General features: G+C 46.3%; 11 non-coding genes across 11 annotated transcripts; all 11 read left to right on the forward strand.

Annotated features, from left to right (window-relative positions):
- Positions 1-321: 321 nt before the first annotated feature.
- LOC142276664 (U2 spliceosomal RNA) lies at positions 322-512 on the forward strand. Its single transcript, XR_012740085.1, has one exon. It is a non-coding gene; the product is annotated as a U2 spliceosomal RNA (small nuclear RNA).
- A 1387-nt stretch (positions 513-1899) lies between these two features.
- On the forward strand, positions 1900-2090 carry LOC142276665 (U2 spliceosomal RNA). The gene has a single exon (XR_012740086.1). It is a non-coding gene; the product is annotated as a U2 spliceosomal RNA (small nuclear RNA).
- Positions 2091-3477: 1387 nt separating this feature from the next.
- On the forward strand, positions 3478-3668 carry LOC142276667 (U2 spliceosomal RNA). Its single transcript, XR_012740088.1, has one exon. It is a non-coding gene; the product is annotated as a U2 spliceosomal RNA (small nuclear RNA).
- A 1387-nt stretch (positions 3669-5055) lies between these two features.
- On the forward strand, positions 5056-5246 carry LOC142276668 (U2 spliceosomal RNA). The gene has a single exon (XR_012740089.1). It is a non-coding gene; the product is annotated as a U2 spliceosomal RNA (small nuclear RNA).
- Positions 5247-6633: 1387 nt separating this feature from the next.
- Positions 6634-6824, forward strand: LOC142276669 (U2 spliceosomal RNA). Its single transcript, XR_012740090.1, has one exon. It is a non-coding gene; the product is annotated as a U2 spliceosomal RNA (small nuclear RNA).
- Positions 6825-8211: 1387 nt separating this feature from the next.
- LOC142276671 (U2 spliceosomal RNA) lies at positions 8212-8402 on the forward strand. Its single transcript, XR_012740091.1, has one exon. It is a non-coding gene; the product is annotated as a U2 spliceosomal RNA (small nuclear RNA).
- A 1387-nt stretch (positions 8403-9789) lies between these two features.
- LOC142276672 (U2 spliceosomal RNA) lies at positions 9790-9980 on the forward strand. The gene has a single exon (XR_012740092.1). It is a non-coding gene; the product is annotated as a U2 spliceosomal RNA (small nuclear RNA).
- Positions 9981-11367: 1387 nt separating this feature from the next.
- Positions 11368-11558, forward strand: LOC142276673 (U2 spliceosomal RNA). Its single transcript, XR_012740093.1, has one exon. It is a non-coding gene; the product is annotated as a U2 spliceosomal RNA (small nuclear RNA).
- A 1387-nt stretch (positions 11559-12945) lies between these two features.
- On the forward strand, positions 12946-13136 carry LOC142276674 (U2 spliceosomal RNA). The gene has a single exon (XR_012740094.1). It is a non-coding gene; the product is annotated as a U2 spliceosomal RNA (small nuclear RNA).
- Positions 13137-14523: 1387 nt separating this feature from the next.
- LOC142276675 (U2 spliceosomal RNA) lies at positions 14524-14714 on the forward strand. Its single transcript, XR_012740095.1, has one exon. It is a non-coding gene; the product is annotated as a U2 spliceosomal RNA (small nuclear RNA).
- Positions 14715-16100: 1386 nt separating this feature from the next.
- Positions 16101-16291, forward strand: LOC142276676 (U2 spliceosomal RNA). The gene has a single exon (XR_012740096.1). It is a non-coding gene; the product is annotated as a U2 spliceosomal RNA (small nuclear RNA).
- Positions 16292-16656: the final 365 nt, after the last annotated feature.

Below are 16656 nucleotides of genomic sequence, written 5' to 3' on the forward strand. Positions count from 1 at the left end.
AGGATGGCAAAGGGTGGCAGTGACGGAAAGTCAGGCAACCTGTCCTGTCCGTCTTTTTGTATCGTGAATTGGAAAGACTGCAAGGGGGAGGGGAGTTGCTTGCGCCCTAAAGGAGGAGTTATTCAGATTCATTGCAGTGGGCGGCGGCTGCAAAACGCACCATTCTTCTTGTTTTGGCTCTGCAAAGCAGCCTTTTCAAGGGTTGGCTTGGGTGACAAAATGTCTTGTGTAGGCGTGGGTTTGTCTCCCTCTCGCTCTCTCTCCCTAAGATGTGTCCGGCATAGGCCAGGGTGCCACTCGAGGCCCAAACCAATTCTGGTTATCGCTTCTCGGCCTTTTGGCTAAGATCAAGTGTAGTATCTGTTCTTATCAGTTTAATATCTGATACGTCCCCTATCTGGGGACCATATATTAAATGGATTTTTAGAACAGGGAGATGGAAAAAGAGCTTGCTCTGTCCACTCCACGCATTGACCTGGTATTGCAGTACCTCCAGGAACGGTGCACCCCTTCTTAACCCAGTTTCCAAAAGCAGAACTCAATTCACCTGATTCATATTAGCCCGATTTAATGAATTGGAAGAAAGCATACGTCTTCATATGCACCTCAATTTGGCCCATTCACTTTTCACACTTCCTCCTTTTGTTTTTTATCTTTCACACTTTTGACTTTCTTTATTCATCCAAATAGCAAACTCATCACCACTCAACCTGACCAACTCGGCTATGTCCCCGTGCTGCAGTTCTCTGTCTTATCTAGATCATTTGCAATTGAATGGAATAGATCCCTTTTGGACAAAGTGGATTCACCTGCTGCTGCAGTGACCACAGGTGTGATAACATCTAGAATTGGCATCTGGTGCGATCTCTCCGCTTCCACTCCAAAGAAAGTTACCTGTTTATTCCTATCATGCATTGGTTTTTGGGGTTTTCTTTGAGTAATGATGATCTCTTTAGTAGTCTGTTGGCGCCCTCTCCTGGAGGAATAGTTTGCTTGCTCTTGGACATTCTAAAAGAGAGGTCATGATAGACATTGAGCTTCTGAGCTCAATTGGGGACAGTCATGGGTGATGAATGTTTGCAACCTACTGCGAAGCCTCATACCGCAATATAAGGAACGTCAAATACTAAGAAAGGGCGGCCTATGAAAGAATTACTACTTTCAATAAGTACACTTAAACGGCTAATTGGGAATAGAAAAACTGTAAAAAGCCCTCTGAGAAAGCCCCCCTCTAACCTTTGATAGTAAGCTTTTCTGTAGTCTGCCTGTTGATGTATTTTCCGTTTGAACTGTGCACAACATGAAGAGACGGAACACTGGCGGCTTGTCACAATGCCCCCCGATGACATCACAATAGCGCTGCTGCCTAGAAAACAAGCTGCGCAGAAGAAGTTGTTCTTTGGGTGGGAGGGTGGGCTAGTGGAAGGAGGGGGCAATCTCTTTTTTTCCCGGGTGGTAGGGGGATGACAGGAGAAGGGAAGCGGGTGGTGAGAAAGGTACAGAGGGCAGGGTTTGGGGGCTGGGAAGGAAAGGGAAAAGATTAGGGTTTGGGGATGATGAAAGGGCTTTCTACGGGTAAGGATGGCAAAGGGTGGCAGTGACGGAAAGTCAGGCAACCTGTCCTGTCCGTCTTTTTGTATCGTGAATTGGAAAGACTGCAAGGGGGAGGGGAGTTGCTTGCGCCCTAAAGGAGGAGTTATTCAGATTCATTGCAGTGGGCGGCGGCTGCAAAACGCACCATTCTTCTTGTTTTGGCTCTGCAAAGCAGCCTTTTCAAGGGTTGGCTTGGGTGACAAAATGTCTTGTGTAGGCGTGGGTTTGTCTCCCTCTCGCTCTCTCTCCCTAAGATGTGTCCGGCATAGGCCAGGGTGCCACTCGAGGCCCAAACCAATTCTGGTTATCGCTTCTCGGCCTTTTGGCTAAGATCAAGTGTAGTATCTGTTCTTATCAGTTTAATATCTGATACGTCCCCTATCTGGGGACCATATATTAAATGGATTTTTAGAACAGGGAGATGGAAAAAGAGCTTGCTCTGTCCACTCCACGCATTGACCTGGTATTGCAGTACCTCCAGGAACGGTGCACCCCTTCTTAACCCAGTTTCCAAAAGCAGAACTCAATTCACCTGATTCATATTAGCCCGATTTAATGAATTGGAAGAAAGCATACGTCTTCATATGCACCTCAATTTGGCCCATTCACTTTTCACACTTCCTCCTTTTGTTTTTTATCTTTCACACTTTTGACTTTCTTTATTCATCCAAATAGCAAACTCATCACCACTCAACCTGACCAACTCGGCTATGTCCCCGTGCTGCAGTTCTCTGTCTTATCTAGATCATTTGCAATTGAATGGAATAGATCCCTTTTGGACAAAGTGGATTCACCTGCTGCTGCAGTGACCACAGGTGTGATAACATCTAGAATTGGCATCTGGTGCGATCTCTCCGCTTCCACTCCAAAGAAAGTTACCTGTTTATTCCTATCATGCATTGGTTTTTGGGGTTTTCTTTGAGTAATGATGATCTCTTTAGTAGTCTGTTGGCGCCCTCTCCTGGAGGAATAGTTTGCTTGCTCTTGGACATTCTAAAAGAGAGGTCATGATAGACATTGAGCTTCTGAGCTCAATTGGGGACAGTCATGGGTGATGAATGTTTGCAACCTACTGCGAAGCCTCATACCGCAATATAAGGAACGTCAAATACTAAGAAAGGGCGGCCTATGAAAGAATTACTACTTTCAATAAGTACACTTAAACGGCTAATTGGGAATAGAAAAACTGTAAAAAGCCCTCTGAGAAAGCCCCCCTCTAACCTTTGATAGTAAGCTTTTCTGTAGTCTGCCTGTTGATGTATTTTCCGTTTGAACTGTGCACAACATGAAGAGACGGAACACTGGCGGCTTGTCACAATGCCCCCCGATGACATCACAATAGCGCTGCTGCCTAGAAAACAAGCTGCGCAGAAGAAGTTGTTCTTTGGGTGGGAGGGTGGGCTAGTGGAAGGAGGGGGCAATCTCTTTTTTTCCCGGGTGGTAGGGGGATGACAGGAGAAGGGAAGCGGGTGGTGAGAAAGGTACAGAGGGCAGGGTTTGGGGGCTGGGAAGGAAAGGGAAAAGATTAGGGTTTGGGGATGATGAAAGGGCTTTCTACGGGTAAGGATGGCAAAGGGTGGCAGTGACGGAAAGTCAGGCAACCTGTCCTGTCCGTCTTTTTGTATCGTGAATTGGAAAGACTGCAAGGGGGAGGGGAGTTGCTTGCGCCCTAAAGGAGGAGTTATTCAGATTCATTGCAGTGGGCGGCGGCTGCAAAACGCACCATTCTTCTTGTTTTGGCTCTGCAAAGCAGCCTTTTCAAGGGTTGGCTTGGGTGACAAAATGTCTTGTGTAGGCGTGGGTTTGTCTCCCTCTCGCTCTCTCTCCCTAAGATGTGTCCGGCATAGGCCAGGGTGCCACTCGAGGCCCAAACCAATTCTGGTTATCGCTTCTCGGCCTTTTGGCTAAGATCAAGTGTAGTATCTGTTCTTATCAGTTTAATATCTGATACGTCCCCTATCTGGGGACCATATATTAAATGGATTTTTAGAACAGGGAGATGGAAAAAGAGCTTGCTCTGTCCACTCCACGCATTGACCTGGTATTGCAGTACCTCCAGGAACGGTGCACCCCTTCTTAACCCAGTTTCCAAAAGCAGAACTCAATTCACCTGATTCATATTAGCCCGATTTAATGAATTGGAAGAAAGCATACGTCTTCATATGCACCTCAATTTGGCCCATTCACTTTTCACACTTCCTCCTTTTGTTTTTTATCTTTCACACTTTTGACTTTCTTTATTCATCCAAATAGCAAACTCATCACCACTCAACCTGACCAACTCGGCTATGTCCCCGTGCTGCAGTTCTCTGTCTTATCTAGATCATTTGCAATTGAATGGAATAGATCCCTTTTGGACAAAGTGGATTCACCTGCTGCTGCAGTGACCACAGGTGTGATAACATCTAGAATTGGCATCTGGTGCGATCTCTCCGCTTCCACTCCAAAGAAAGTTACCTGTTTATTCCTATCATGCATTGGTTTTTGGGGTTTTCTTTGAGTAATGATGATCTCTTTAGTAGTCTGTTGGCGCCCTCTCCTGGAGGAATAGTTTGCTTGCTCTTGGACATTCTAAAAGAGAGGTCATGATAGACATTGAGCTTCTGAGCTCAATTGGGGACAGTCATGGGTGATGAATGTTTGCAACCTACTGCGAAGCCTCATACCGCAATATAAGGAACGTCAAATACTAAGAAAGGGCGGCCTATGAAAGAATTACTACTTTCAATAAGTACACTTAAACGGCTAATTGGGAATAGAAAAACTGTAAAAAGCCCTCTGAGAAAGCCCCCCTCTAACCTTTGATAGTAAGCTTTTCTGTAGTCTGCCTGTTGATGTATTTTCCGTTTGAACTGTGCACAACATGAAGAGACGGAACACTGGCGGCTTGTCACAATGCCCCCCGATGACATCACAATAGCGCTGCTGCCTAGAAAACAAGCTGCGCAGAAGAAGTTGTTCTTTGGGTGGGAGGGTGGGCTAGTGGAAGGAGGGGGCAATCTCTTTTTTTCCCGGGTGGTAGGGGGATGACAGGAGAAGGGAAGCGGGTGGTGAGAAAGGTACAGAGGGCAGGGTTTGGGGGCTGGGAAGGAAAGGGAAAAGATTAGGGTTTGGGGATGATGAAAGGGCTTTCTACGGGTAAGGATGGCAAAGGGTGGCAGTGACGGAAAGTCAGGCAACCTGTCCTGTCCGTCTTTTTGTATCGTGAATTGGAAAGACTGCAAGGGGGAGGGGAGTTGCTTGCGCCCTAAAGGAGGAGTTATTCAGATTCATTGCAGTGGGCGGCGGCTGCAAAACGCACCATTCTTCTTGTTTTGGCTCTGCAAAGCAGCCTTTTCAAGGGTTGGCTTGGGTGACAAAATGTCTTGTGTAGGCGTGGGTTTGTCTCCCTCTCGCTCTCTCTCCCTAAGATGTGTCCGGCATAGGCCAGGGTGCCACTCGAGGCCCAAACCAATTCTGGTTATCGCTTCTCGGCCTTTTGGCTAAGATCAAGTGTAGTATCTGTTCTTATCAGTTTAATATCTGATACGTCCCCTATCTGGGGACCATATATTAAATGGATTTTTAGAACAGGGAGATGGAAAAAGAGCTTGCTCTGTCCACTCCACGCATTGACCTGGTATTGCAGTACCTCCAGGAACGGTGCACCCCTTCTTAACCCAGTTTCCAAAAGCAGAACTCAATTCACCTGATTCATATTAGCCCGATTTAATGAATTGGAAGAAAGCATACGTCTTCATATGCACCTCAATTTGGCCCATTCACTTTTCACACTTCCTCCTTTTGTTTTTTATCTTTCACACTTTTGACTTTCTTTATTCATCCAAATAGCAAACTCATCACCACTCAACCTGACCAACTCGGCTATGTCCCCGTGCTGCAGTTCTCTGTCTTATCTAGATCATTTGCAATTGAATGGAATAGATCCCTTTTGGACAAAGTGGATTCACCTGCTGCTGCAGTGACCACAGGTGTGATAACATCTAGAATTGGCATCTGGTGCGATCTCTCCGCTTCCACTCCAAAGAAAGTTACCTGTTTATTCCTATCATGCATTGGTTTTTGGGGTTTTCTTTGAGTAATGATGATCTCTTTAGTAGTCTGTTGGCGCCCTCTCCTGGAGGAATAGTTTGCTTGCTCTTGGACATTCTAAAAGAGAGGTCATGATAGACATTGAGCTTCTGAGCTCAATTGGGGACAGTCATGGGTGATGAATGTTTGCAACCTACTGCGAAGCCTCATACCGCAATATAAGGAACGTCAAATACTAAGAAAGGGCGGCCTATGAAAGAATTACTACTTTCAATAAGTACACTTAAACGGCTAATTGGGAATAGAAAAACTGTAAAAAGCCCTCTGAGAAAGCCCCCCTCTAACCTTTGATAGTAAGCTTTTCTGTAGTCTGCCTGTTGATGTATTTTCCGTTTGAACTGTGCACAACATGAAGAGACGGAACACTGGCGGCTTGTCACAATGCCCCCCGATGACATCACAATAGCGCTGCTGCCTAGAAAACAAGCTGCGCAGAAGAAGTTGTTCTTTGGGTGGGAGGGTGGGCTAGTGGAAGGAGGGGGCAATCTCTTTTTTTCCCGGGTGGTAGGGGGATGACAGGAGAAGGGAAGCGGGTGGTGAGAAAGGTACAGAGGGCAGGGTTTGGGGGCTGGGAAGGAAAGGGAAAAGATTAGGGTTTGGGGATGATGAAAGGGCTTTCTACGGGTAAGGATGGCAAAGGGTGGCAGTGACGGAAAGTCAGGCAACCTGTCCTGTCCGTCTTTTTGTATCGTGAATTGGAAAGACTGCAAGGGGGAGGGGAGTTGCTTGCGCCCTAAAGGAGGAGTTATTCAGATTCATTGCAGTGGGCGGCGGCTGCAAAACGCACCATTCTTCTTGTTTTGGCTCTGCAAAGCAGCCTTTTCAAGGGTTGGCTTGGGTGACAAAATGTCTTGTGTAGGCGTGGGTTTGTCTCCCTCTCGCTCTCTCTCCCTAAGATGTGTCCGGCATAGGCCAGGGTGCCACTCGAGGCCCAAACCAATTCTGGTTATCGCTTCTCGGCCTTTTGGCTAAGATCAAGTGTAGTATCTGTTCTTATCAGTTTAATATCTGATACGTCCCCTATCTGGGGACCATATATTAAATGGATTTTTAGAACAGGGAGATGGAAAAAGAGCTTGCTCTGTCCACTCCACGCATTGACCTGGTATTGCAGTACCTCCAGGAACGGTGCACCCCTTCTTAACCCAGTTTCCAAAAGCAGAACTCAATTCACCTGATTCATATTAGCCCGATTTAATGAATTGGAAGAAAGCATACGTCTTCATATGCACCTCAATTTGGCCCATTCACTTTTCACACTTCCTCCTTTTGTTTTTTATCTTTCACACTTTTGACTTTCTTTATTCATCCAAATAGCAAACTCATCACCACTCAACCTGACCAACTCGGCTATGTCCCCGTGCTGCAGTTCTCTGTCTTATCTAGATCATTTGCAATTGAATGGAATAGATCCCTTTTGGACAAAGTGGATTCACCTGCTGCTGCAGTGACCACAGGTGTGATAACATCTAGAATTGGCATCTGGTGCGATCTCTCCGCTTCCACTCCAAAGAAAGTTACCTGTTTATTCCTATCATGCATTGGTTTTTGGGGTTTTCTTTGAGTAATGATGATCTCTTTAGTAGTCTGTTGGCGCCCTCTCCTGGAGGAATAGTTTGCTTGCTCTTGGACATTCTAAAAGAGAGGTCATGATAGACATTGAGCTTCTGAGCTCAATTGGGGACAGTCATGGGTGATGAATGTTTGCAACCTACTGCGAAGCCTCATACCGCAATATAAGGAACGTCAAATACTAAGAAAGGGCGGCCTATGAAAGAATTACTACTTTCAATAAGTACACTTAAACGGCTAATTGGGAATAGAAAAACTGTAAAAAGCCCTCTGAGAAAGCCCCCCTCTAACCTTTGATAGTAAGCTTTTCTGTAGTCTGCCTGTTGATGTATTTTCCGTTTGAACTGTGCACAACATGAAGAGACGGAACACTGGCGGCTTGTCACAATGCCCCCCGATGACATCACAATAGCGCTGCTGCCTAGAAAACAAGCTGCGCAGAAGAAGTTGTTCTTTGGGTGGGAGGGTGGGCTAGTGGAAGGAGGGGGCAATCTCTTTTTTTCCCGGGTGGTAGGGGGATGACAGGAGAAGGGAAGCGGGTGGTGAGAAAGGTACAGAGGGCAGGGTTTGGGGGCTGGGAAGGAAAGGGAAAAGATTAGGGTTTGGGGATGATGAAAGGGCTTTCTACGGGTAAGGATGGCAAAGGGTGGCAGTGACGGAAAGTCAGGCAACCTGTCCTGTCCGTCTTTTTGTATCGTGAATTGGAAAGACTGCAAGGGGGAGGGGAGTTGCTTGCGCCCTAAAGGAGGAGTTATTCAGATTCATTGCAGTGGGCGGCGGCTGCAAAACGCACCATTCTTCTTGTTTTGGCTCTGCAAAGCAGCCTTTTCAAGGGTTGGCTTGGGTGACAAAATGTCTTGTGTAGGCGTGGGTTTGTCTCCCTCTCGCTCTCTCTCCCTAAGATGTGTCCGGCATAGGCCAGGGTGCCACTCGAGGCCCAAACCAATTCTGGTTATCGCTTCTCGGCCTTTTGGCTAAGATCAAGTGTAGTATCTGTTCTTATCAGTTTAATATCTGATACGTCCCCTATCTGGGGACCATATATTAAATGGATTTTTAGAACAGGGAGATGGAAAAAGAGCTTGCTCTGTCCACTCCACGCATTGACCTGGTATTGCAGTACCTCCAGGAACGGTGCACCCCTTCTTAACCCAGTTTCCAAAAGCAGAACTCAATTCACCTGATTCATATTAGCCCGATTTAATGAATTGGAAGAAAGCATACGTCTTCATATGCACCTCAATTTGGCCCATTCACTTTTCACACTTCCTCCTTTTGTTTTTTATCTTTCACACTTTTGACTTTCTTTATTCATCCAAATAGCAAACTCATCACCACTCAACCTGACCAACTCGGCTATGTCCCCGTGCTGCAGTTCTCTGTCTTATCTAGATCATTTGCAATTGAATGGAATAGATCCCTTTTGGACAAAGTGGATTCACCTGCTGCTGCAGTGACCACAGGTGTGATAACATCTAGAATTGGCATCTGGTGCGATCTCTCCGCTTCCACTCCAAAGAAAGTTACCTGTTTATTCCTATCATGCATTGGTTTTTGGGGTTTTCTTTGAGTAATGATGATCTCTTTAGTAGTCTGTTGGCGCCCTCTCCTGGAGGAATAGTTTGCTTGCTCTTGGACATTCTAAAAGAGAGGTCATGATAGACATTGAGCTTCTGAGCTCAATTGGGGACAGTCATGGGTGATGAATGTTTGCAACCTACTGCGAAGCCTCATACCGCAATATAAGGAACGTCAAATACTAAGAAAGGGCGGCCTATGAAAGAATTACTACTTTCAATAAGTACACTTAAACGGCTAATTGGGAATAGAAAAACTGTAAAAAGCCCTCTGAGAAAGCCCCCCTCTAACCTTTGATAGTAAGCTTTTCTGTAGTCTGCCTGTTGATGTATTTTCCGTTTGAACTGTGCACAACATGAAGAGACGGAACACTGGCGGCTTGTCACAATGCCCCCCGATGACATCACAATAGCGCTGCTGCCTAGAAAACAAGCTGCGCAGAAGAAGTTGTTCTTTGGGTGGGAGGGTGGGCTAGTGGAAGGAGGGGGCAATCTCTTTTTTTCCCGGGTGGTAGGGGGATGACAGGAGAAGGGAAGCGGGTGGTGAGAAAGGTACAGAGGGCAGGGTTTGGGGGCTGGGAAGGAAAGGGAAAAGATTAGGGTTTGGGGATGATGAAAGGGCTTTCTACGGGTAAGGATGGCAAAGGGTGGCAGTGACGGAAAGTCAGGCAACCTGTCCTGTCCGTCTTTTTGTATCGTGAATTGGAAAGACTGCAAGGGGGAGGGGAGTTGCTTGCGCCCTAAAGGAGGAGTTATTCAGATTCATTGCAGTGGGCGGCGGCTGCAAAACGCACCATTCTTCTTGTTTTGGCTCTGCAAAGCAGCCTTTTCAAGGGTTGGCTTGGGTGACAAAATGTCTTGTGTAGGCGTGGGTTTGTCTCCCTCTCGCTCTCTCTCCCTAAGATGTGTCCGGCATAGGCCAGGGTGCCACTCGAGGCCCAAACCAATTCTGGTTATCGCTTCTCGGCCTTTTGGCTAAGATCAAGTGTAGTATCTGTTCTTATCAGTTTAATATCTGATACGTCCCCTATCTGGGGACCATATATTAAATGGATTTTTAGAACAGGGAGATGGAAAAAGAGCTTGCTCTGTCCACTCCACGCATTGACCTGGTATTGCAGTACCTCCAGGAACGGTGCACCCCTTCTTAACCCAGTTTCCAAAAGCAGAACTCAATTCACCTGATTCATATTAGCCCGATTTAATGAATTGGAAGAAAGCATACGTCTTCATATGCACCTCAATTTGGCCCATTCACTTTTCACACTTCCTCCTTTTGTTTTTTATCTTTCACACTTTTGACTTTCTTTATTCATCCAAATAGCAAACTCATCACCACTCAACCTGACCAACTCGGCTATGTCCCCGTGCTGCAGTTCTCTGTCTTATCTAGATCATTTGCAATTGAATGGAATAGATCCCTTTTGGACAAAGTGGATTCACCTGCTGCTGCAGTGACCACAGGTGTGATAACATCTAGAATTGGCATCTGGTGCGATCTCTCCGCTTCCACTCCAAAGAAAGTTACCTGTTTATTCCTATCATGCATTGGTTTTTGGGGTTTTCTTTGAGTAATGATGATCTCTTTAGTAGTCTGTTGGCGCCCTCTCCTGGAGGAATAGTTTGCTTGCTCTTGGACATTCTAAAAGAGAGGTCATGATAGACATTGAGCTTCTGAGCTCAATTGGGGACAGTCATGGGTGATGAATGTTTGCAACCTACTGCGAAGCCTCATACCGCAATATAAGGAACGTCAAATACTAAGAAAGGGCGGCCTATGAAAGAATTACTACTTTCAATAAGTACACTTAAACGGCTAATTGGGAATAGAAAAACTGTAAAAAGCCCTCTGAGAAAGCCCCCCTCTAACCTTTGATAGTAAGCTTTTCTGTAGTCTGCCTGTTGATGTATTTTCCGTTTGAACTGTGCACAACATGAAGAGACGGAACACTGGCGGCTTGTCACAATGCCCCCCGATGACATCACAATAGCGCTGCTGCCTAGAAAACAAGCTGCGCAGAAGAAGTTGTTCTTTGGGTGGGAGGGTGGGCTAGTGGAAGGAGGGGGCAATCTCTTTTTTTCCCGGGTGGTAGGGGGATGACAGGAGAAGGGAAGCGGGTGGTGAGAAAGGTACAGAGGGCAGGGTTTGGGGGCTGGGAAGGAAAGGGAAAAGATTAGGGTTTGGGGATGATGAAAGGGCTTTCTACGGGTAAGGATGGCAAAGGGTGGCAGTGACGGAAAGTCAGGCAACCTGTCCTGTCCGTCTTTTTGTATCGTGAATTGGAAAGACTGCAAGGGGGAGGGGAGTTGCTTGCGCCCTAAAGGAGGAGTTATTCAGATTCATTGCAGTGGGCGGCGGCTGCAAAACGCACCATTCTTCTTGTTTTGGCTCTGCAAAGCAGCCTTTTCAAGGGTTGGCTTGGGTGACAAAATGTCTTGTGTAGGCGTGGGTTTGTCTCCCTCTCGCTCTCTCTCCCTAAGATGTGTCCGGCATAGGCCAGGGTGCCACTCGAGGCCCAAACCAATTCTGGTTATCGCTTCTCGGCCTTTTGGCTAAGATCAAGTGTAGTATCTGTTCTTATCAGTTTAATATCTGATACGTCCCCTATCTGGGGACCATATATTAAATGGATTTTTAGAACAGGGAGATGGAAAAAGAGCTTGCTCTGTCCACTCCACGCATTGACCTGGTATTGCAGTACCTCCAGGAACGGTGCACCCCTTCTTAACCCAGTTTCCAAAAGCAGAACTCAATTCACCTGATTCATATTAGCCCGATTTAATGAATTGGAAGAAAGCATACGTCTTCATATGCACCTCAATTTGGCCCATTCACTTTTCACACTTCCTCCTTTTGTTTTTTATCTTTCACACTTTTGACTTTCTTTATTCATCCAAATAGCAAACTCATCACCACTCAACCTGACCAACTCGGCTATGTCCCCGTGCTGCAGTTCTCTGTCTTATCTAGATCATTTGCAATTGAATGGAATAGATCCCTTTTGGACAAAGTGGATTCACCTGCTGCTGCAGTGACCACAGGTGTGATAACATCTAGAATTGGCATCTGGTGCGATCTCTCCGCTTCCACTCCAAAGAAAGTTACCTGTTTATTCCTATCATGCATTGGTTTTTGGGGTTTTCTTTGAGTAATGATGATCTCTTTAGTAGTCTGTTGGCGCCCTCTCCTGGAGGAATAGTTTGCTTGCTCTTGGACATTCTAAAAGAGAGGTCATGATAGACATTGAGCTTCTGAGCTCAATTGGGGACAGTCATGGGTGATGAATGTTTGCAACCTACTGCGAAGCCTCATACCGCAATATAAGGAACGTCAAATACTAAGAAAGGGCGGCCTATGAAAGAATTACTACTTTCAATAAGTACACTTAAACGGCTAATTGGGAATAGAAAAACTGTAAAAAGCCCTCTGAGAAAGCCCCCCTCTAACCTTTGATAGTAAGCTTTTCTGTAGTCTGCCTGTTGATGTATTTTCCGTTTGAACTGTGCACAACATGAAGAGACGGAACACTGGCGGCTTGTCACAATGCCCCCCGATGACATCACAATAGCGCTGCTGCCTAGAAAACAAGCTGCGCAGAAGAAGTTGTTCTTTGGGTGGGAGGGTGGGCTAGTGGAAGGAGGGGGCAATCTCTTTTTTTCCCGGGTGGTAGGGGGATGACAGGAGAAGGGAAGCGGGTGGTGAGAAAGGTACAGAGGGCAGGGTTTGGGGGCTGGGAAGGAAAGGGAAAAGATTAGGGTTTGGGGATGATGAAAGGGCTTTCTACGGGTAAGGATGGCAAAGGGTGGCAGTGACGGAAAGTCAGGCAACCTGTCCTGTCCGTCTTTTTGTATCGTGAATTGGAAAGACTGCAAGGGGGAGGGGAGTTGCTTGCGCCCTAAAGGAGGAGTTATTCAGATTCATTGCAGTGGGCGGCGGCTGCAAAACGCACCATTCTTCTTGTTTTGGCTCTGCAAAGCAGCCTTTTCAAGGGTTGGCTTGGGTGACAAAATGTCTTGTGTAGGCGTGGGTTTGTCTCCCTCTCGCTCTCTCTCCCTAAGATGTGTCCGGCATAGGCCAGGGTGCCACTCGAGGCCCAAACCAATTCTGGTTATCGCTTCTCGGCCTTTTGGCTAAGATCAAGTGTAGTATCTGTTCTTATCAGTTTAATATCTGATACGTCCCCTATCTGGGGACCATATATTAAATGGATTTTTAGAACAGGGAGATGGAAAAAGAGCTTGCTCTGTCCACTCCACGCATTGACCTGGTATTGCAGTACCTCCAGGAACGGTGCACCCCTTCTTAACCCAGTTTCCAAAAGCAGAACTCAATTCACCTGATTCATATTAGCCCGATTTAATGAATTGGAAGAAAGCATACGTCTTCATATGCACCTCAATTTGGCCCATTCACTTTTCACACTTCCTCCTTTTGTTTTTTATCTTTCACACTTTTGACTTTCTTTATTCATCCAAATAGCAAACTCATCACCACTCAACCTGACCAACTCGGCTATGTCCCCGTGCTGCAGTTCTCTGTCTTATCTAGATCATTTGCAATTGAATGGAATAGATCCCTTTTGGACAAAGTGGATTCACCTGCTGCTGCAGTGACCACAGGTGTGATAACATCTAGAATTGGCATCTGGTGCGATCTCTCCGCTTCCACTCCAAAGAAAGTTACCTGTTTATTCCTATCATGCATTGGTTTTTGGGGTTTTCTTTGAGTAATGATGATCTCTTTAGTAGTCTGTTGGCGCCCTCTCCTGGAGGAATAGTTTGCTTGCTCTTGGACATTCTAAAAGAGAGGTCATGATAGACATTGAGCTTCTGAGCTCAATTGGGGACAGTCATGGGTGATGAATGTTTGCAACCTACTGCGAAGCCTCATACCGCAATATAAGGAACGTCAAATACTAAGAAAGGGCGGCCTATGAAAGAATTACTACTTTCAATAAGTACACTTAAACGGCTAATTGGGAATAGAAAAACTGTAAAAAGCCCTCTGAGAAAGCCCCCCTCTAACCTTTGATAGTAAGCTTTTCTGTAGTCTGCCTGTTGATGTATTTTCCGTTTGAACTGTGCACAACATGAAGAGACGGAACACTGGCGGCTTGTCACAATGCCCCCCGATGACATCACAATAGCGCTGCTGCCTAGAAAACAAGCTGCGCAGAAGAAGTTGTTCTTTGGGTGGGAGGGTGGGCTAGTGGAAGGAGGGGGCAATCTCTTTTTTTCCCGGGTGGTAGGGGGATGACAGGAGAAGGGAAGCGGGTGGTGAGAAAGGTACAGAGGGCAGGGTTTGGGGGCTGGGAAGGAAAGGGAAAAGATTAGGGTTTGGGGATGATGAAAGGGCTTTCTACGGGTAAGGATGGCAAAGGGTGGCAGTGACGGAAAGTCAGGCAACCTGTCCTGTCCGTCTTTTTGTATCGTGAATTGGAAAGACTGCAAGGGGGAGGGGAGTTGCTTGCGCCCTAAAGGAGGAGTTATTCAGATTCATTGCAGTGGGCGGCGGCTGCAAAACGCACCATTCTTCTTGTTTTGGCTCTGCAAAGCAGCCTTTTCAAGGGTTGGCTTGGGTGACAAAATGTCTTGTGTAGGCGTGGGTTTGTCTCCCTCTCGCTCTCTCTCCCTAAGATGTGTCCGGCATAGGCCAGGGTGCCACTCGAGGCCCAAACCAATTCTGGTTATCGCTTCTCGGCCTTTTGGCTAAGATCAAGTGTAGTATCTGTTCTTATCAGTTTAATATCTGATACGTCCCCTATCTGGGGACCATATATTAAATGGATTTTTAGAACAGGGAGATGGAAAAAGAGCTTGCTCTGTCCACTCCACGCATTGACCTGGTATTGCAGTACCTCCAGGAACGGTGCACCCCTTCTTAACCCAGTTTCCAAAAGCAGAACTCAATTCACCTGATTCATATTAGCCCGATTTAATGAATTGGAAGAAAGCATACGTCTTCATATGCACCTCAATTTGGCCCATTCACTTTTCACACTTCCTCCTTTTGTTTTTTATCTTTCACACTTTTGACTTTCTTTATTCATCCAAATAGCAAACTCATCACCACTCAACCTGACCAACTCGGCTATGTCCCCGTGCTGCAGTTCTCTGTCTTATCTAGATCATTTGCAATTGAATGGAATAGATCCCTTTTGGACAAAGTGGATTCACCTGCTGCTGCAGTGACCACAGGTGTGATAACATCTAGAATTGGCATCTGGTGCGATCTCTCCGCTTCCACTCCAAAGAAAGTTACCTGTTTATTCCTATCATGCATTGGTTTTTGGGTTTTCTTTGAGTAATGATGATCTCTTTAGTAGTCTGTTGGCGCCCTCTCCTGGAGGAATAGTTTGCTTGCTCTTGGACATTCTAAAAGAGAGGTCATGATAGACATTGAGCTTCTGAGCTCAATTGGGGACAGTCATGGGTGATGAATGTTTGCAACCTACTGCGAAGCCTCATACCGCAATATAAGGAACGTCAAATACTAAGAAAGGGCGGCCTATGAAAGAATTACTACTTTCAATAAGTACACTTAAACGGCTAATTGGGAATAGAAAAACTGTAAAAAGCCCTCTGAGAAAGCCCCCCTCTAACCTTTGATAGTAAGCTTTTCTGTAGTCTGCCTGTTGATGTATTTTCCGTTTGAACTGTGCACAACATGAAGAGACGGAACACTGGCGGCTTGTCACAATGCCCCCCGATGACATCACAATAGCGCTGCTGCCTAGAAAACAAGCTGCGCAGAAGAAGTTGTTCTTTGGGTGGGAGGGTGGGCTAGTGGAAGGAGGGGGCAATCTCTTTTTTTCCCGGGTGGTAGGGGGATGACAGGAGAAGGGAAGCGGGTGGTGAGAAAGGTACAGAGGGCAGGGTTTGGGGGCTGGGAAGGAAAGGGAAAAGATTAGGGTTTGGGGATGATGAAAGGGCTTTCTACGGGTAAGGATGGCAAAGGGTGGCAGTGACGGAAAGTCAGGCAACCTGTCCTGTCCGTCTTTTTGTATCGTGAATTGGAAAGACTGCAAGGGGGAGGGGAGTTGCTTGCGCCCTAAAGGAGGAGTTATTCAGATTCATTGCAGTGGGCGGCGGCTGCAAAACGCACCATTCTTCTTGTTTTGGCTCTGCAAAGCAGCCTTTTCAAGGGTTGGCTTGGGTGACAAAATGTCTTGTGTAGGCGTGGGTTTGTCTCCCTCTCGCTCTCTCTCCCTAAGATGTGTCCGGCATAGGCCAGGGTGCCACTCGAGGCCCAAACCAATTCTGGTTATCGCTTCTCGGCCTTTTGGCTAAGATCAAGTGTAGTATCTGTTCTTATCAGTTTAATATCTGATACGTCCCCTATCTGGGGACCATATATTAAATGGATTTTTAGAACAGGGAGATGGAAAAAGAGCTTGCTCTGTCCACTCCACGCATTGACCTGGTATTGCAGTACCTCCAGGAACGGTGCACCCCTTCTTAACCCAGTTTCCAAAAGCAGAACTCAATTCACCTGATTCATATTAGCCCGATTTAATGAATTGGAAGAAAGCATACGTCTTCATATGCACCTCAATTTGGCCCATTCACTTTTCACACTTCCTCCTTTTGTTTTTTATCTTTCACACTTTTGACTTTCTTTATTCATCCAAATAGCAAACTCATCACCACTCAACCTGACCAACTCGGCTATGTCCCCGTGCTGCAGTTCTCTGTCTTATCTAGATCATTTGCAATTGAATGGAATAGATCCCTTTTGGACAAAGTGGATTCACCTGCTGCTGCAGTGACCACAGGTGTGATAACATCTAGAATTGGCATCTGGTGCGATCTCTCCGCTTCC

The sequence above is a fragment of the Anomaloglossus baeobatrachus genome, unplaced genomic scaffold (genome assembly GCF_048569485.1).
Source record: "Anomaloglossus baeobatrachus isolate aAnoBae1 unplaced genomic scaffold, aAnoBae1.hap1 Scaffold_4017, whole genome shotgun sequence".
Classification (NCBI taxonomy): domain Eukaryota; kingdom Metazoa; phylum Chordata; class Amphibia; order Anura; family Aromobatidae; genus Anomaloglossus; species Anomaloglossus baeobatrachus.